This window comes from Anguilla rostrata, chromosome 2 (genome assembly GCF_018555375.3).
Source record: "Anguilla rostrata isolate EN2019 chromosome 2, ASM1855537v3, whole genome shotgun sequence".
NCBI lineage: Eukaryota > Metazoa > Chordata > Actinopteri > Anguilliformes > Anguillidae > Anguilla > Anguilla rostrata.
This window is the reverse complement of record NC_057934.1, coordinates 14,323,577-14,341,522: the sequence shown is the minus strand read 5'-3', so window position 1 is coordinate 14,341,522 and position 17,946 is coordinate 14,323,577. Positions and strand designations below refer to the sequence as shown.

At 39.9% G+C, this 17,946-nt stretch overlaps 1 protein-coding gene across 3 annotated transcripts in view; it reads left to right on the top strand.

Moving 5' to 3' along the window:
• The window catches only part of LOC135247353 (carbohydrate sulfotransferase 15-like), a 66,033-nt gene that overhangs the window by 17,525 nt on the left and 30,562 nt on the right, over window positions 1–17,946 (top strand). The window contains exon 1 of one of the 3 annotated variants that reach the window (XM_064320696.1): window positions 6,437–6,580. The exons of 1 other annotated variant lie outside the window; for it this stretch is intronic. The gene's annotated coding sequence lies outside the window, so the exon portion shown is untranslated. Of the gene's footprint in view, window positions 1–6,436; window positions 6,733–17,946 lie in introns of those variants that run through there. One more of the 3 variants, XM_064320693.1, reaches the window with a different exon arrangement.

Genomic DNA, 17,946 nt, shown 5'->3' with positions numbered 1-17,946 from the left:
GCGGAACAGAAATGTATGGTACGGATTATAAGAGTGAATGTGACATGACTGAATTACATTCCAAGCGGCAGTTTGACAAATTACATCCAGCTACTCTTTGATTTTGGCATTATGGGTTAGAGCCATAAAATATCCTTATCCAGATTAGAACTGACTGATACAATCAAATACCACTAAGAAAAAAAAAACAATCACATGATCTTTGTCTGGCTGCCAAGCCAACAGAGCACACTGAACACTGCTGCATTTTAAAAAGGGTTTAATACTCATACATCCTGCTGATAGAGAAAATAAATCTGCATAGAGAGACACAGAGAGAGAGAGAGCAAGAGAGAGAGAGAGAGAGAGAGAGAGAGAGATTTATTTGCCATGATACACTTTTAAACTATGTTGTGAGAGAAGGACCAATAATAATTCAATTGCAGCAATGAAACAATTACTTAAATTCTCAGTTTATATAAAGTTAAAATAGTATGCAATTGAAGTAATATAAAGTACTCCACTATAAAGGTCAGACAAGTCATGTCAAATCTAATTCATATCAGTTGAATCACGGTAGCTACGAGAAAAGAAAACTATGATGTCACTTTGGGAAACAATGCAAAATGCTATACTATAAATAGCTGAATCATGTAACCCAGTATTTTTGGTGGGGTAATGTTTCCATGGATATTGCAACTGTGAAGGGGAAAGACCAAACCAGACCCCCTGTATCAGGCTGACTGTCTGTGAGCCATCTGGCTCATAAACCAGACACATGAGTCATAGAGCAAAAGACTCACATATCTGAACCATTTCTCAACAGTTATTAAATCCCATTCATCCCAAATGCAAGTCAAATAAGTAAATAATTTATTTGGTACTAGTGATATTTTAACATACTAATATAAAATGGATTTGAAGTCCTTAAGCATAATAAATATGACCATAAGTATCACAATCGTCAGAAATATTCAAATGCAACAGTCCTAGTTTAAATATGAGAACCATATAATAATATGGCTGGCACAAAATAAAACTATGAGGAACCCTGTAATACTGAATGGTTAAGTCAGTGAAATTTGTTGTATTTTTTAACCGTTTCACATTTACAAAATTGTAAAAATGTTAAGAAATTTTTATTTAAGAAATAAAGTGCTCTTTCTGTTGCATTTCAGTCACAGTGAATGCAGATAAAGTCTGTTCCATACTTAAATTGATTTATTACTCACATAATCGGGGCTGTATGTAAATTTGCGAGCGAGAAAAGGTTGAAAGAGATACACGCACGCGTGGGCAGACATATTTTACGATAACCTGAAATGGATCGCTCGCTGCTGAATGTCACAAAGGCAGGTTTACCGAGGCCGATCATTGATTTATTTTTTACTGGACTGCCTGTTTGCTGTCTGGATTAATTACCGCGCTTGTTCCTGCGGGTCCCTTATCAAGATGTGCTAGATTTCCTTTCCAGATAGAGGCCTTCCAGACAGCTTGGTGTTCCATGTGGCGGGAGGCATGCGGGCGCTCGGTAGCGCCAGTCGGCTCACGGTGGCAGGGACGCCAGCTTGCCAGTGAGCTTGTTATTTCGCCGATGACAGATCTGACAGATGTTAGGACAACCGGTCCGGCAAATTTTCTCCCTGACATCTTTGTATCACGAAAGGATGTGTCACACAACTCGTGGTTGTGTACTGCAGACTCATTGTTGCAAATTACATTTATTTATTCAGCAGAGGCTTTTATCCAAAGTGACGTACAAAAGTGCATTTCATGGTCATGGACAACCACAAAACACAGGCTCAATAAGGTACGATACTCATTTCGTACAGCTATTTCTAGCCAAGAACACAGTTCAGTTCACACGGTCAACACTATTCTGACCTAATGCCAAATGCCGTACAGCTTAAAATAAAACAATCTTTCCAATGTTTTGAAAACCAATCTTTGTTCATTCACAGATTTGGACATTGCATTCAGCAACAAGACACCATTCATCATGTGCTTCTCTACCAGCACTTTGCTAAATAGCCCTGTAAACAACAAGCATACCTCATACATGCTGTGCCACTCTTAGGAAAGCGATAACTGAAATAACACCTTTCAACACCTGTGACTTCTCTAGACTTTCCCCCTCATGCAGCATCAGTCATTACTGCTATCCCAACACTGACGGATGTAAACATTTCAAGTATGTGCTAAATGTGAAAACAGAAACTGTCTATAACCCACACGTTACAGTACAGACACTCAGTGAGGTTTTGATGTACCCGTAGCTGCTGAAAGCTGTTTCATACATTGCAGTCTCACTCCTTGTCACCCGGGGCAACAATTCTACAGCATTTTTAGAATTCCTTGATTGCTAGTTCTTTATTTGCCCAGAGAAGATGAGAAGGATAGTGAAGAAGTTAAAGAAAGAGATGAAGAAGGTCACAATGAAGATGAATTATTTCTCACCCTGCGTGGGTCTTGACTTGATTCTCTTATGTGACTGTATAGAAAAAATCCTTTGTTGGAGACACATATTAATAGAGTCATTTCAAGGCTGAAATACCAGCTTTTCTTTTGCCTATGTACAGAGCACTTTGCTTTAATTCATGCATATGCACACAGGGGTTGGACAATGTTCCAAAGGCTCTGTGCTCTGGTTTTTGCATTTTAATCCTCTGTTGACATTATCTCTCTTGGGTGTAATACATTTTGCAACTGGAAATAAATATAGCTACCTCCCAACTACAAAGAGAATCACTGACACACACACACGCAAACACACGCACATACACACATATCCATCCATTATCTATACCCGCTTATCCTGAGCAGGGTCACGGGGATGCTGGAGCCTATCCCAACGTGCATTGGGTGAGGGGCAGGAATACACCCTGGACAGGCTGCCAATCTTTGCAGGGCACATACACCATTCACTCACACACTCATACCTACGGGCAATTTAGAGTCTCCAATTAGCCTACCTGCATGTCTTTGGACTGTGGGAGGAAACTGCAGTACCTGGAGGAAACCCATGCGGACACGGGGAGAACACGCAAACTCGCACACACACACACACACACACACACACACACATATATATATATATATACTGTTTCTCATCTTATATTTCCAGAAACACATCCTCCACAAAAGAATTCTGCCTTGTAATGCCTATGTGATTTTTTATAATGCCTATGTGATTATTCATAATTTAACTTCATAAAATACATAAATAGGTTAATCAGTCCCCACCACTACCATAATGTAAATAACCAACTATCAAACAATCAATAGTAGTTGAGGTAAATCTTCTCCATTCTCTGTGAAGTGTTTTGAATTTGTGATATTAGAGACAATAGGCATACGATCCTTTAAATGAATCAACTAAATTTAAATTGGATCAAATTAAATTTAACATATTACTTAACTAAGGATTTGTGACAGAGCATGTAACAGTGCTCACTGAAGATCAGTGGTGCGTTATGAGAAAACTTGAATGTGTAATATGATATATTATAGTGAGCTGTGTTCAAACTATGGAAACTTCTGGTCTGGTTCAGGTAAGAATACTAAAGCCCTTTATAGTTTTGTTCAGCGAAATGAAATATGTACAGCATGTTTGTGTACAATTTAGCTTCAGAGGATGACAAGCAACAACAAAAACTCATTACTGAGGGCAAAAAGCAGAGAATTCAATAGAATCTACTAATCACAGCCAAAATTAAACTTCAAGTTAAACTTTCACTGTCTTTAATAAAATGTGTTCATTAAGTTTAAAATCAACTGCTGAAAAAAAAAAAAATATATATCCTTGATACCGGGGGTAGAACACAGCCTAAACACTGACCAGTAGTTGAACTGCCTTGTGTAACCCAAGGACAAGAGTAGGTGTGGGAGCTGACCTGAGATCAATATAACTTTGATAACAGGGCTTGTGTGATAGAAGAACGTCACAGGATGGATACTTCAGGCCCAAACTGTTTACAGTAAGTATTTGACTTTTAGTGGTTATTTGATGAAGTGGTGTTATACTGTAGCACTACATTATCACATTCCGTCCATACCAAGGTGAAATGCAGCTCACATATAAATGTGGGGGATGAACAGACAGACACAAAACTATAACTGGAAGGACCAGAAGGATAATGTGGGATAATAAGCTTGCTCGGCATGACGGACTGAAACCTTTCACACCTTTGTAAGTAAGAGGCCAAATCTTGTACACTTGGTGTTTAATAGGGGACCAGTGACAAAGGACTCGAACTGGCTGTAAGTGATAATGATATCTTGATTCTTGGTGGAACATTTTGTACTAATTGGAGAAAGGAAGAAGTATAATCTCTCCCGCCAGGCAATGAGACAAAGCAAAGATTTCACATTCTTAGTACATTATTGAGCCTATTGCTAATATTATACTGGAATAGTAAACATTTATGTTCCTACTTATATGGTAATATTACCTATATAACATTTCAAAGGAGTAGCATGTTTAGAAAGAGAAGCAGATACCCAAGGACAGAACTTTATTGGACTCCATGTTTTAGCCCTGATAGATCATGTGTCTTCACAAGTAAATATTCCTTTGTTTTAATTTCATTAAGTGCAACGAGGTGGAGATAAAAGGTTGATAAACTTGAAAACTATAGATGCTGAGGGTGATACCATTTTTCTTTAATGAAAGAAAGGCATAATTATTTGTATGTGTGGGTGGCATGAATAAGAAAAAATCCAAATAATTTGTCCATAGGGATGAATGTGTGAGTGAATGGTGTGTGTGCTAGATTGGTGACCTGTCAAGGGTGTATTCCTGCCTCTTGCCCAATGCATGCTGGGATAGGCTCCAGGACCACCCATGACCCTGACCATGAATAAGCGGGTGTAGATAATGAATAGATAGATGTTCATTTGTGCATATAATAAACCCTCTAACCTGCCAGGGAAAAAAGGTTTTGGCTACAGTCACAGTTATAGCACAGCTTAGCTAAGAGAACCTAATTTTCACCTGAGACCATGATGTCACAGTTGATGTGACTGCTCATTGTTCCAAACTATGAGTCAGCAATAATTAACTTTTTTCTTCTTTTTGTTAGACAACTTCATCAAGACTATTTTGATGTAAAATATTACCTTAGACTTTTGAACCAGAAACAAGTGTGAATCCATGGTTGTTTGATCTCTTGTAGTCTTAAAATCAAAAAGGGATTCGATATAAACAGATTATGATGCAGTTGTGAAACCTCAGCCATCTAGGTTCATTTATTTATGGATCAGTAGCCACAGTTACTTTTATGAAATAACTGAACACAGTGCAGGTTGAAAACTAAATACATTTTCTTTACAGGAATGTTTATCCAAATAGCCATTTTTAATCTATCCAAATAGCAATTCTATCTGCATCACCAGCTTTAAACATCTCAAAAATCTAATAGAAGGAGTAAGAGAAGCCCTGGGGGCACATAGACACTCAGAAGTTTAAACCAATCCAAGATTTATCAGAACAAATAAAAAAATAAAAAAATCTACAGAATGTGTGCTAAATTGATGGCTAATCCAAAAAAGTAGGTTTTCTATCTGAAATTTTTAACAGCATTCTAGATTTGACGTACAATCTTATTTCACACCTAGAAATTACAATACATGTAATCCTCACACCATGTCTTCTAATCAGGATGTCTGTATGAAAGGCCAACTCATAAAGAATAAAACCTGCTATTATTAGCACTGTGATCAGGAGAGTCTCAATGGCAAACATAGTTGGCTGAGCTACACCAGATCAGTATGTCACAGAAGCTGGCATGTAGCTGTGTACTGAATTCTGAATTCTTCTTCACATTTGATTTTATCTACCAGTCTGAAAAATGACAATAGCATTGACATTGACAGTCAAATCCATCTGAGATGAGCACATAAACACTATCTTGCGGAAGCACATGCATACCGTATGCTACTGCTACTACAACTACAATAATAATAATAATAATAATAATAATAATAAGTAATATGTTTATTATTATTATTATTGTTATTAGTGGTAGTAGTACTAGTACTACTAGTAGTAGTTGTATTAGTTGTAGTAGTAATAGGAGTACATTACATGTATTTGGCAGACGTACCAGTAGTAGTAGTATTACCACCACCTGCCACGCATGTTATCCGGTCCAATGATTTTTGTGATATGTCGCCTACCTAATGACAAAATTAAACATACTGTAGTACGAATAATCACAATTCGAATACTAGGATGATGGCAAAGTTGCAATCGTTCAAAGGCAAGTTTTTTAAATTTTTTTATTTTTACAAACCCGGCATATATTCATTACCCATTGCTGTAGACACTCGGGTTTGAGATTGTAAGGGAGGACGTGGGCAAAGAGTGGGGTCCGGGGCGTGCAGCTGTCCAGTCGTTTTACCCCTCTTTATCCCCGCCCCCTCCCCCACAAGCTACCCCCCTTCGACTATGTGACTGCAGCTCTGAAAATCACTCTGTGGGAGAGAAAGCAGTATACATTCAGAAACACCTACTCAGAAGGATGGAAACGGTGCGATCTGCAAAGACATTCAGACGGACTCACACCTACACATTAAATGTATAACTCAGAACCCACTGCAAGTAAGCGAAAGGACAAGGATCTTCAAGCGCTATTATTTATTTCTTTTGTTTAAGCGGTATGGGGATTAAACATGTTCATGAAGGAACTTGTTAAAGCGTTGCCGAACTGAAAACAAGCTTGGAACTCACAGAGTAAACTGTCCACACTCATGGTAGGCTACGTTTTTGAAATCTTTTTTAAATTAAAATGTTTATCTGCACGGTACATATGAGCTCATTTCGAGATCTACTTGAGACAATGTAATTCAAAGCGATTGAAGAGCCGGTTACCTCCTGCTGTCATTGTTTTAAGTTCAGTTTTTGTCCGCGGTTTAGTGCAGCATTTTGTTGGACAATAGCTTACACTCGTTCTAATCTTTATGTATCGCAACATGGATAGTTGCGTGATCCCCGTTGCATCCTGGTGTCCTATAACACTTCCATTCGCTTTTCATTCATGTTAAGCAGACGGGGTAGTACATAACGGCTCTTTCACTGCGAGCGTCTGGTGCCGGATGAAAGACTTCCTATGTATTCAGATATCTTTATACTCGAACGCTAAACTCTAAATCTATGCAGTTTCTCAGGAATTCTCTGAATGAAGTGAACGAGCTAGTAGGCTACACGTGCGCTTTATTTGTAACCAAGGTAGGCTAAATTGTCAAATTACTTCCGTACAAAGAACACATTTAAAACAGCAGAAAACATTATTTTATATATCATCTAATGAAGACGCAAGTTACCAGTAGCACTGGCAGTACAAAAAATGGTCTCAACGAACCATGTGTGCTCGCTGAAAACGATTCTATTGTCTACTCGCAATTTCACAAGTGGTTGCCTTGAAAACAAAAGATACCACGTAGTAATCATGGAATTGCCATTAATTTTCTGTGGCTTTGCCAAGCTTAACTGGTTTAGGGAACATTTATAAAACAGAGTCCGTGTACGCTGACAATACTGTATTAATGTGATAAACTATGATAACTTCCCACCTACTTCTGAACGCGTGAGGGTTTCGCCCACTTGCTGTTGTGTGGAGGGATCCACTGTGGCATTACTGTACAGCCATGCGCAGCTGTGAGTCGTGCGCATGGTTTTCAAATGCATTTAAAACAGTATAACATAATTTATTGGCAAAAATGTTCTCAATTTTCAGATTAAATGGGAACATTTATAAAACAGCGCACCTCATTTTTCTTATTCAAATATTTAGTTTGCTTTTTGCGGCATATTTCCTTTTTGCCGATCATCCTTGCACCTTGGATGATGAATGGACTGTATGTGAAGGAGTGCTTGTTACACCCTGGAGTACAAATGCCTTTGTCTGAGTTTTTGACGCCAGATTACAATTTTCTCTGTGCTCCAGATCTTGATTTAGTTTACTGCTGCAGAGGATGAGAATGAGTGTGGAGAAGAACACAGTGCATGTGTTAGAGCCACAATATTGGTTCTTCTCTTATGTCAATATTGAGTCTCTTTTCAGTTGTATAACTAATTCAGAACAAATTCCAAATATGTAGTTTACAAGGATATTGCTATTCTTCTAAAGTAGCTAGTACATCCACTATTTACTGTTGCTGATTTTTACATTTTGGATTTGTCCTACATTGAGGTGATGTGTTGTTGTCCTTGGAGTTTCCTCTACCTGACCTCCTGTGGAGACATTGCATTTCATTAAATTATTTTTCATCACAACAGCAATGTAAGACTACACACATACATGGATTTATCAGTAAAAGCACACACACACTCACACACACAGACACACACACACACACACACACACACACACACACACGCACACATGCACACACATGCACAAAATCCATCTGCTACACAGCATGACACTTCTTTTCAGATATAAATGACAGCTTGATTAAAGAAACAAAAAAGAAAAAAAAACTGCACAGAGAGTACTGCCCGCATTGAATATTCAGCATTGTATATCTACCATGTGGCTGAATACATTATATTAATAATAAGCACTGGCTGTTTTGTGTTTCCTGTTTAGCTTCAGTATCTTGCATTTTGTATATTATCAGGTTTTCATAGCTGAACATGGATGTAAGTGGCTCTCATGTGCTTCACATAATGTGGTAGTTTTCCCTGGGATTAAAACCTGCAATCTCCTGGATTCTTATCTTTGGCAGTACACTACCAGCTAATTATCCAAAAACTGGAAATTAATTCACCACTTAATTCGCCAGAATAAATTCTTATAATTTCAAAGCATGTTTAAATCAATCAACATACAGCACTTATTTATTTAATTATTTATTTATTCATTTTTTGCTTAATTGATTGGTCCCTTCAAATTACAGTGGCTTTATGTAGGGCGAAAAGTCATGACTCCTCTGACATTGAAACAGCAGGGCACGACCTGCATATGAAATGGATTGTTTATTATCATCACACTTCTGTATTCAGATAGAACAGTTTTTTCCAGAACTCTCCAGAATGATCCTGGAGAAGCTTAGTCAAATGATTCCACAGAAAATCATGAACGGTGATGCACAAATGTTCCTACAAGACACTTGCTTTTTTCAGTTTTCCTTATGCAAGAACTTACTTTGGTGTTGTCAATGACAGAGACATTTGTCTGCATTGAAATGTGATTGCTTTGCTTTTTGAATGGGGGGGGGGGGGGGGCATTATATTATAAAATGGGTGGTAAATGATTAACCTTTGTCTTTGAAAAAGTCAAGGAAAGAAGGCCAATGAGCGCATGTCACCGCAGAGGAGCATTTGCTGTCTAGACATGGGTTTTCAGAAAGGAGAAATGGTGGTACAATTCACAAAGTAGGTGAGCTTTTTTGGCAGAAGGATCTCTCACACATATTCTGGATCAGAAGTGTCTGCATCCTCAACTAAATGTGCGGGATTTCAACATTTTACAGATTCCATACAAGACACATATTGAAAGGTGCAAGTGATACACATTGTAAGGTGCAGAAACCTGCTCTGTTTTTTCTCTCCTTCCCACGTGTTCTTATTCTGTGCCTGTTAATTAAAATGTTAAAAAAAAAAAAAAAAATCTGAGAACAATGTTGTGTGGGCGAGGTGATAAAATAGTGTTATTTTCTCCTGTACAGCGCAAGCAGTGTAGTTAAGTGCATTATTCTGCAGTGAGTGGGATGGACATTAAGACTAAGACTTAAAGAACATGCTCCTATTTCTTCGACCAGGCATGTAGTTTTGATTTTTGAACAGGGCTTCAAAAAGGGTTTCTACATTTACAAATAAATTCATAAACAGTTAGCTGTGTTTCACTAGCACACATTTTTTCACTGGCATAGTGTCTGTGCCTATTTCAGTAGATCTAAGGGTGCTTTGAAGAGTTTATCCTCTCTCTTGCTCCGTCTCTCTTTCTGTGTGTGCGTGCGTATGTGTGTGTGTACTCGTGTGTGTGTGTGTGTGTGTACGTGCATGTTTATGTGTTATATAAGGTCAGTAAGCACCAAGAACAATGGAAACGTCCATTGATAGCTTCAGTATGCTATTAAGTGAACGAGTCTGGAAGGAAAAGGGGTGAAGTCCCTATGGATGCTACATGTACCTTTGACAAAGGGAAAAGGTCACTGCTTTCCTTTGTGTATAAACATCCTTAAAATGTGGTCTAGTATATCTCCTCAAATGGGCTAAAATGATTCTTTGCATTCTTTTATCACAATTTAATGGCCTTCCTTAATGTCATGTAAGTCCATAGTACACATGCTAATGAAGGCAAAGGCTTGATGACAAATAAGCATGATGTTTCTCAAATTCAATGATCTGTTTATTAAAGACATCTTTCTGCACACATTGAATTCATAATATATGCATTTGCCGATGCCATTAATAACAGTTTCACCTCACCACAGTCTTGTGACTGGCTATACTTTTGGTAGAATATTAACATCCTGTCGCTAAGCTGTTTTTATGCATACAATGCATGTTAAACCAAAATAGTTTATTCATGCTATAATCTGTCATTAAAGTGGAACATGCAATCATTCACTTTCTTTAATCACAAGTTGCTGTTCACAACAAATTAAGAATTCTCTGATGAATAAATGAAGCGAATAAATATGAAGCGACTGAACATGTTAATTTTCTTGTTTGATAGAAACTGGCTAAGACAACTGAAAAGACACCACAGTAAAATACTGCTGTATTTTATTTTTACAAAACAAGGTTTGTATTTTCCATTACTCTTAGATTCCTCTTTTTAAATAGGTGTTTTTTATTGCCATCCCATAATGAAAAGTGGAAAGAATGTAGCCTCATACAAATTAGCACATGTGATACATATTAGCAGAGGCTCAGTTAATTACTTGGTCGCTGCTCATTAAAAATCACAATCTTTCATATGGCTTTACAAGTTTGTGTCATGAGGTCAAGTAAAATTTAATGGGATGCTCTTTGGTCAAAGTTCCTCTTGTATTTCCATTTCATACTCTTAAGTGCTATTTTATAATGGTAAATTAAGGGACTCCAGTTTTGTTAATTGCAAGTTTTGAAATGACACTGTTCAGATGGCTTTGTGCAGCCATTTTGAATGTGAGTTAGTGTTGATAAGGCTAATTTAAGGCTACTTTTGTCCATTCTTCTCACTTGCCATTGCAGTTGTGAGTTAGCATGAATTTCAGCCTAAATTTGGTCTGATGACGACTTGTTTTCAGATTGTGTTAATCCCTAGAGATCTCAGGAATAAACAAGGAAACTAAAGATTGATCTCGGAGAGGCTGATAGACCTCTGGAGGAAGGCATCAGCTGGCCGGAAAGCTCAGTGTCAAAAATCCTGCGTTTTTGTTGAGGAAACATTTTTTAATTTGGAACCGGCTGAGCTCACATGCGTGGCATTCTCTTGCAGCCTACGTTAAGGCCATATTTAAAACGCAGGGGGAATAGTTCATGAGAACTTGTGCTTTGTTCAGAGCACCAAGATCTTTCCAAACCTAAATATTAACATTATGTAGAAATAAATGCTCCTTTCATGGCATAGTTGTGAAAGTATTGCCCAGTCTGCTTTGGTTTGAAATATAAACCACTTAAAGCCATTGTGTTGCACCCCGTTATCCTGGTTCCTGGCTGCCAAACTCCCTCTCTGCATTTCCCCCATTTGGCTTTCCAGTAAATACATGGAGACCTAGTCGCAGGCAAAGGAGGGGGGAGAGGGGCAGAGGGCTGTTCACTTGTCGTGTCTCTCCTGGGACAAACTTGCTTTTCTCAGAGCAGCTGTGGAATCCCAGACCCGTTCTTCAGATGTATGTCCGTTCCCGGTACCAGAGACATAACGTGTCCCACTCCCCCTGCTCTCCCATTGCAGCTTGGACAAATATGCCTGCTCACTTTTAATTTCGACCCTAATCTTTTTTATTTTCCCAAGGCTCCATATTTTATAAGGGAGGAAAATACAGAGCAATATTGAGGCCCTTAGAGGATTTTCAATGGCTTCTGCTCAGTATTAGTTTTGCCTGGAGCGCAAACCATTCTGAGTTCCATCTTCTGGCTTTTAATCTCTGTGGAGACCAGACTGCCCAAGATGATGATACCACACAGGGGGGAAAACTCCAGACATGTGGTATTTGCAAATTAAGTGAAAACTTGTTTTGATCTCAGGCAGAGTAGATAGATCTCTTCATAATTCTTTTCTTGTTGAACTTTCTAGGTACATTCCCTGTCAGTGAGATGCAAACACCTCAGAATTATGATAAGAATAGGTGTATGATGTATTGTCAAAATGCATTGGGGAAACAAATGCAGATCATCCGATGAAACAGTGGATTTTTGACAGTTTGTCATTCTGTATAAATATGAAGCTTTCTGTTTGGCTCTTTGTAATGTTCAAAAGGAATTGTAGAAGAATGACGTGAACATATTTACTGGATGGAAAAAAGGACAAGACATGTTTGAGTGAATCATTAGAAGGCAGATGATTTTGTATAGCAGCAGTATTTCATAATGTTTACGGACTATAGCTTGTAAACAAGCTATTTGCAACAGTCTAACAGGTGTGTATGATATATGATATTTGCTGTATATATAGAGGATCAAATGACAACTTCTTGCTTCCAGGTTGGCTGAAAACATCACTGGGTTATTCAGGAATAAGCAGGGACCTTTGAAAATACTAAACTCAGCTGCTTAAGGCATTATAAATGAGACAGTCACGGGAGAAAGGTTAGCCCACTATTCCCCAAGCTGTAATGAATCTTACCTCTGTTCACATTGCAAGGCAGGTTTGTGATTATAGCCTAAAAAACCCATGATGTTCATAGCACAACACCTGTTATGTGACTGATTCTGTCAGTCTGGCTGTAAACTCAGACCAAACTCTAAGTAGATATTTACATTCTTTTCTCTTCACGGTAACCGATGCGTGGTGGCCTGTGCAAAATGTCTGCAGTCCATTACTTGAGGGGGTATTTCTGCGTGTATTACAGCGAGGGGGACTGCATCCTAACTGTAAAGCGCCTTGAGATTTCTGCATTTAAGGCACTATGCCAAAACAAGCCATAATTTGGATTTACTATGTGTACCTTACTGTATGTGTATTATTGGATGTGCCAGAACTAGATACATGCATATTATAGTACACATATATTTTCACGGACTGCGCCATGAAAATAGAAGATGCTTTCTATGGTATCCATGCATGGCTGGTCGTGAACCTACCGTCGTGAGCTTCTTCACGGATACTGTCCCAGGTGCCGAGATTTTGCACCAGGGTCTACTTGACCTTTCGGCGGACTGTTGCCGATTGTGATATGGAAGTGTTCCGTCCCTGTGACCGTGTGGTCCCTGCATCCCTGCATTTACAGAAGGGATTCGTCTCAGCGGAATGTTACATCTTCCTGAAGCGACAGCTCGTTAGCGAGAGCGTGACGTGATCCATTTCCTGTATGAACGATGGTGCCGCTCACAGCACAGAATGGAGTCGAGCACCGTGACACTTCACCGTTTTTTCCTAAAGGGAGTGTAACTTCAGGTCAGTGTCCGGCAGAGGCCGGTGAAGGCCGGTAAAGAGGAGAAGCCAGAACAATGTGATGGCAAAAGTAATTTATTGTAACAACAAAAAAAAAAAGAGAGATTTATTTCAAATTCAAATTGAAAAAAAAAAAAAAACATGCATGGTTTTTAGCTTTGGGGTCTATTGTGTGGAGTGTCTATCACCAGTGTAATTCCAGTGAAAGCAGCGTAAAAGCGGATGACTGAAGGGCTTTGTGCGTGTGACAGCGAGCCTGGGCTTCTGGAGTAACGCTTAGCGGCAGAATGAACGCCTTGACAGCGGCGTATGGCGTTAGAACGCGATCGCAAGCCAAATGACGGGTGGGGGGGAGACGGGCGAGATTGATTGGGTCTCTGATGAGGAGCATTTGTCATGTGTTTATCCCTAATGTTCGCCACGTATCTCCCTTCTGAAGCGCTCAGGGCTGCCGCCGGCTCCTCCTCTTCCTACAAGACGGTGCTCGGCCCCCCACGCTCGCTGCTCGTGGCAATTTGCCTCCAGCCCACCAGAGCCATTTGTCCCGTTGATTGATGAGCCGCAAGTGATCAAACACAGAGGTTCCCTGCAGTCAATAACGGCCGACTCACAAATAATATCAGCGCTCCATAACTCATTCCTTCACGGATAATTCTGAACGCAATACAATACGTGTGCAACTGTGCATAAGGCAGTGTAGTAAATTCTACAAGAGTTCACTACTAAACTTCAAGTTCCTTGTAAATCTGTTATATGCGGTATATATAAACCTCGTCAGATATGAAACAAGTTGAACAGGAGTTCCTGATAGAAACCTATGGCAGAATTCAGTTAAAATGTTTTATGGATGGTGTTTCACTGTAACCATGTCAGAGCACTGTGTGCATGTCTAAGGCATTTTCAGGATTCAGCATTATTGAGATTGAGGCTTTGTTGTAAGTTAACTGTGAGTCAACAAAGATTGTGCGACAAAGGTTGAATCCCAAGAAACTGCGTTCTTTGCATGAAAAGGTGAGGCTTGTGAATTTGCTTGAAACAAACAGTCAGCCCAATGTGTGTTCTGGTTGCTTGATACAGTGCATGATGCTGAAGCGTTGATCCAAAACCTAATTTAGAGTAACAGAGAAAATCAAATCAAACTTGACAACAGGATTAAGAGACAACATCATAGCCAGGAGGTGTTATACACTTGTCTCCCCAAGTGATTCATTATAGGTCTCTCCTCTTAAATATGCAGGGAAATTTGTGTCACTGCTGAATCTACCTGTACAGTGCGACGATGAATAAATCATTTTCACCGGGTACACGTCCACTCATTGGAATGCAGAGTTACAGCAATATGGGACAGACGATTCATTTCCAGATGGAGAAAGAGATTTGAAAAATGGAGAAGCCCCTTTTACCCCTTTAACATATATCTCTGCATTCCTCGGGGGGTGAGGATGGAGAGATCTGCCAGGCGTTGACCTGTATCTGATGATTTATCTCTGGGGGGCTAGCAGAAAATACACAGCCTGGCTCCCTGGGAGCGACTATGGGAGAGAGGGGGTGGTCTGGTGGAGCTTGTGGGCTGCTAGAGAGGCTCAGGGATACTGTGCTGCACCCGACCCCATGTAGCATTAGCCGCCCAAGCCAAACATCCTGTTCGCTCCTTCAGAGCAAGCATGATGGAGGCTAAAAAGGTGGATTTTCGAGGAAGTACTTTGGGCAAGGTTTTTCTGCCAAGATTCGGGTTGGTACACTTGTAATAAGGCTTATGATATGAACCCCCCCCCCCCCAAATCTGGATGCCACCACTGGGAAAACACATCTGGGGTGAGTTGTTTTGGGGGGGCGGGGAATTAAAAAAAAAATTATGGCTGACCTTTAAAATTTGGGGAAGACATCCAACAGTTGATAGTGGAGTTCTGGACTGTGATGGGCAGAATTGAGAATAATGAGAAATGGCATATGGCTTAATTAGTTTCCTTGCCAATGCTGAAGCTTTGAAGTTGAATTATAATCAGGTTTTATATTTACAATCCAGCTGCATAGATTTCATGGGGTTAAGGGACGGAATTCAATGCCAAATTGAATAGAATGGAAAAGTATATTGCCAAAGGGGGAATTAACCTTTTTGCCATTCACAATGATATGCACTGTTTGGCAGTTATAATATAAGTTATACACCTTACAGTGTAACATATTCATTTGTGTGCTGTCCATTAATATTATTTTGTTATATGCATCATTACTTGGGGGCTTGCCACCATTAGTGCATTGTGATACCTACAGTATGCTGTTTTTTGGCAGTGGAATTTACGAAATTCAAATTCTTATATGATTCTGTCAAAACAATTTCCAATACAGAATGCATTTGATTGTTTTAATTACAGATTCTTGTAGTAACAGGCTGTTTTCCTTTGAGGATGTGGGATAGTTTAGTTGTAACCGTTTTTTGCCAGTTTATTGGAAATAGCCATGGTGGAGCCCTGAAGTGTGATTTATACTGAGTTGTGTGCTGTTAATTCTACGTGATTCCATGCCATTTCATTGCATATCACAACTGGTGGTGCCCTGTAACACAGCTTCTGTCTAGCAGTGCACTTTATTCTGTACCTCAGAATAGATGGTGTGCCAATATTGGCAGCAGCATAGTTTATCATTGTGGAGACAGAGGGAAGTCCCTACTTAAAGGAAATATATAGAACAGGATATATACTGTAAAGATGTCAGTCAGTCTGAAAGCTATACTGCAATAGCTTCTGTGTGTGTCTCTTTGGGACAGGATCTGTCTTCCAGATGTGGGTTTTATGTATGTTCATGACCTAAACCTGTTGGGAGCCTGGTCTTTGCACATCTGAAATGATGTGTTAATTTTCCCGTTACAGTACCTCTGGGCTTTTTGTGGAAATGAGTAAATGAAAACCTGTCGACTGGGAATTTTTCATGTTTCTGCTCTGCGATAGAAATTGCTTGACAGATTGTTGCAATTGGCTAGCTGCTCATTGCCCTTTCATAAAACCTGAATCTGTGCTATTTGGATAGCTCTGGGGACTCTGCCCATCGATAGCTCAACACTTAAGGTCTAATCTAATCAGCTTACATTTGATCAATGTGCATGGTGTGCTGGTTGTTCAGCACACTGCTTGATGCCCGCATTAGGGAGGCTGGTTCATTTTCCAGTGGAACTCCTTGGATGTTTTTCTCTGCAAATATGTACTAAATTTCTCCGCACCTTCCTGTTACCTCTGAATCGCGCAGAGAGAAAAACTCCCCGCTGTTTGCGCACCAGCAAGCGCCTTTATGACTGTGTGTCAGACAGAGGTGAAAGGTCGTCGTCTAGCTCCGTTTGCCGGGCTTGCTCAAAATTTCCAGAGTACATCATCCCCACAGGTGCCTTTCCCTGCTCCGTCCCAATTTTCCCTCTTATGCAGGCTTTTGGGAAATAAGTCAAGACAATCTATCCATGGCGAGCGATCAGTCTCGCAGGGCTTCAATTATTCTGGGCTTAAGACAAAAGCAATCTATCCACAGCTATATTTCACTGTTGCAAGCACTAAATGGATCTAGGCCTACAAATGCACTATTCCTAGATACTTTTCACTTTTCTACAAGTCCCCAAATGACTGTATACCTAGACATGAGCAACCAATCTCTTGCTAGTTCACTCTTGCAGTAGGCCCTAAAAGCCCTTTTTTGTTTTTGCCGTGCTTGCAATATTTGACATATTGTGGTTTAGAACCCGTTTAGAACCCGCCCACCTGGTGGGGCGTGTTATTTTTTTGTGTGGCGATCGTAAACCTCGGCAGCCTTGGTGAAGGCCGGCATTATAGGGAGTTTAAGCAGGGAAGATGAATGTGCTGCCGCTGTCATAACTTCTGTTTGCTGCTCCATTTGTCACAAGCTGGCCCAGCAGATACAGTTGTGATTAAATTGCCTGCGCTACAATCTACTTGCAGTCTGCACACCGAGGGAATGGATATATTATTGAGATTTATTCTCGCAAGAGCACCTTACTCTTTTTTTTGCGGCAGGAATTCTGCATGTAGGGAATACTTTTTACGTGGCGCACGAAAGTGGATCAATGGCAAGTGAATAGTAATTATTTGTAATTAAGATGGGAGGCACTTGCTTGACCAATTCATTCACTTTGATTTAATATTGTACTTTAAACTCACTCACTTTGCCTGAATATTAATTCCTCATTCCTTCTCCAGCTTAGGAAATAATTTTCTTCCCCACCCCTCATTGAAGCAAAACAGAAGCATGGTTTGACCGGTTTGCCAGGTTTCTTCTCGGGCGCTTCAAGGTCGACTTGTGCTAGCCGCCCGGTGACTCGCTAACCTCAGACGGAGAGAGGGCGGCCGCTGGCTTGGCCAGTAATAAGTTTCATTAATCCACACGCATTCTTGGAGGGTCATGGGTCACTGGCTGCTCA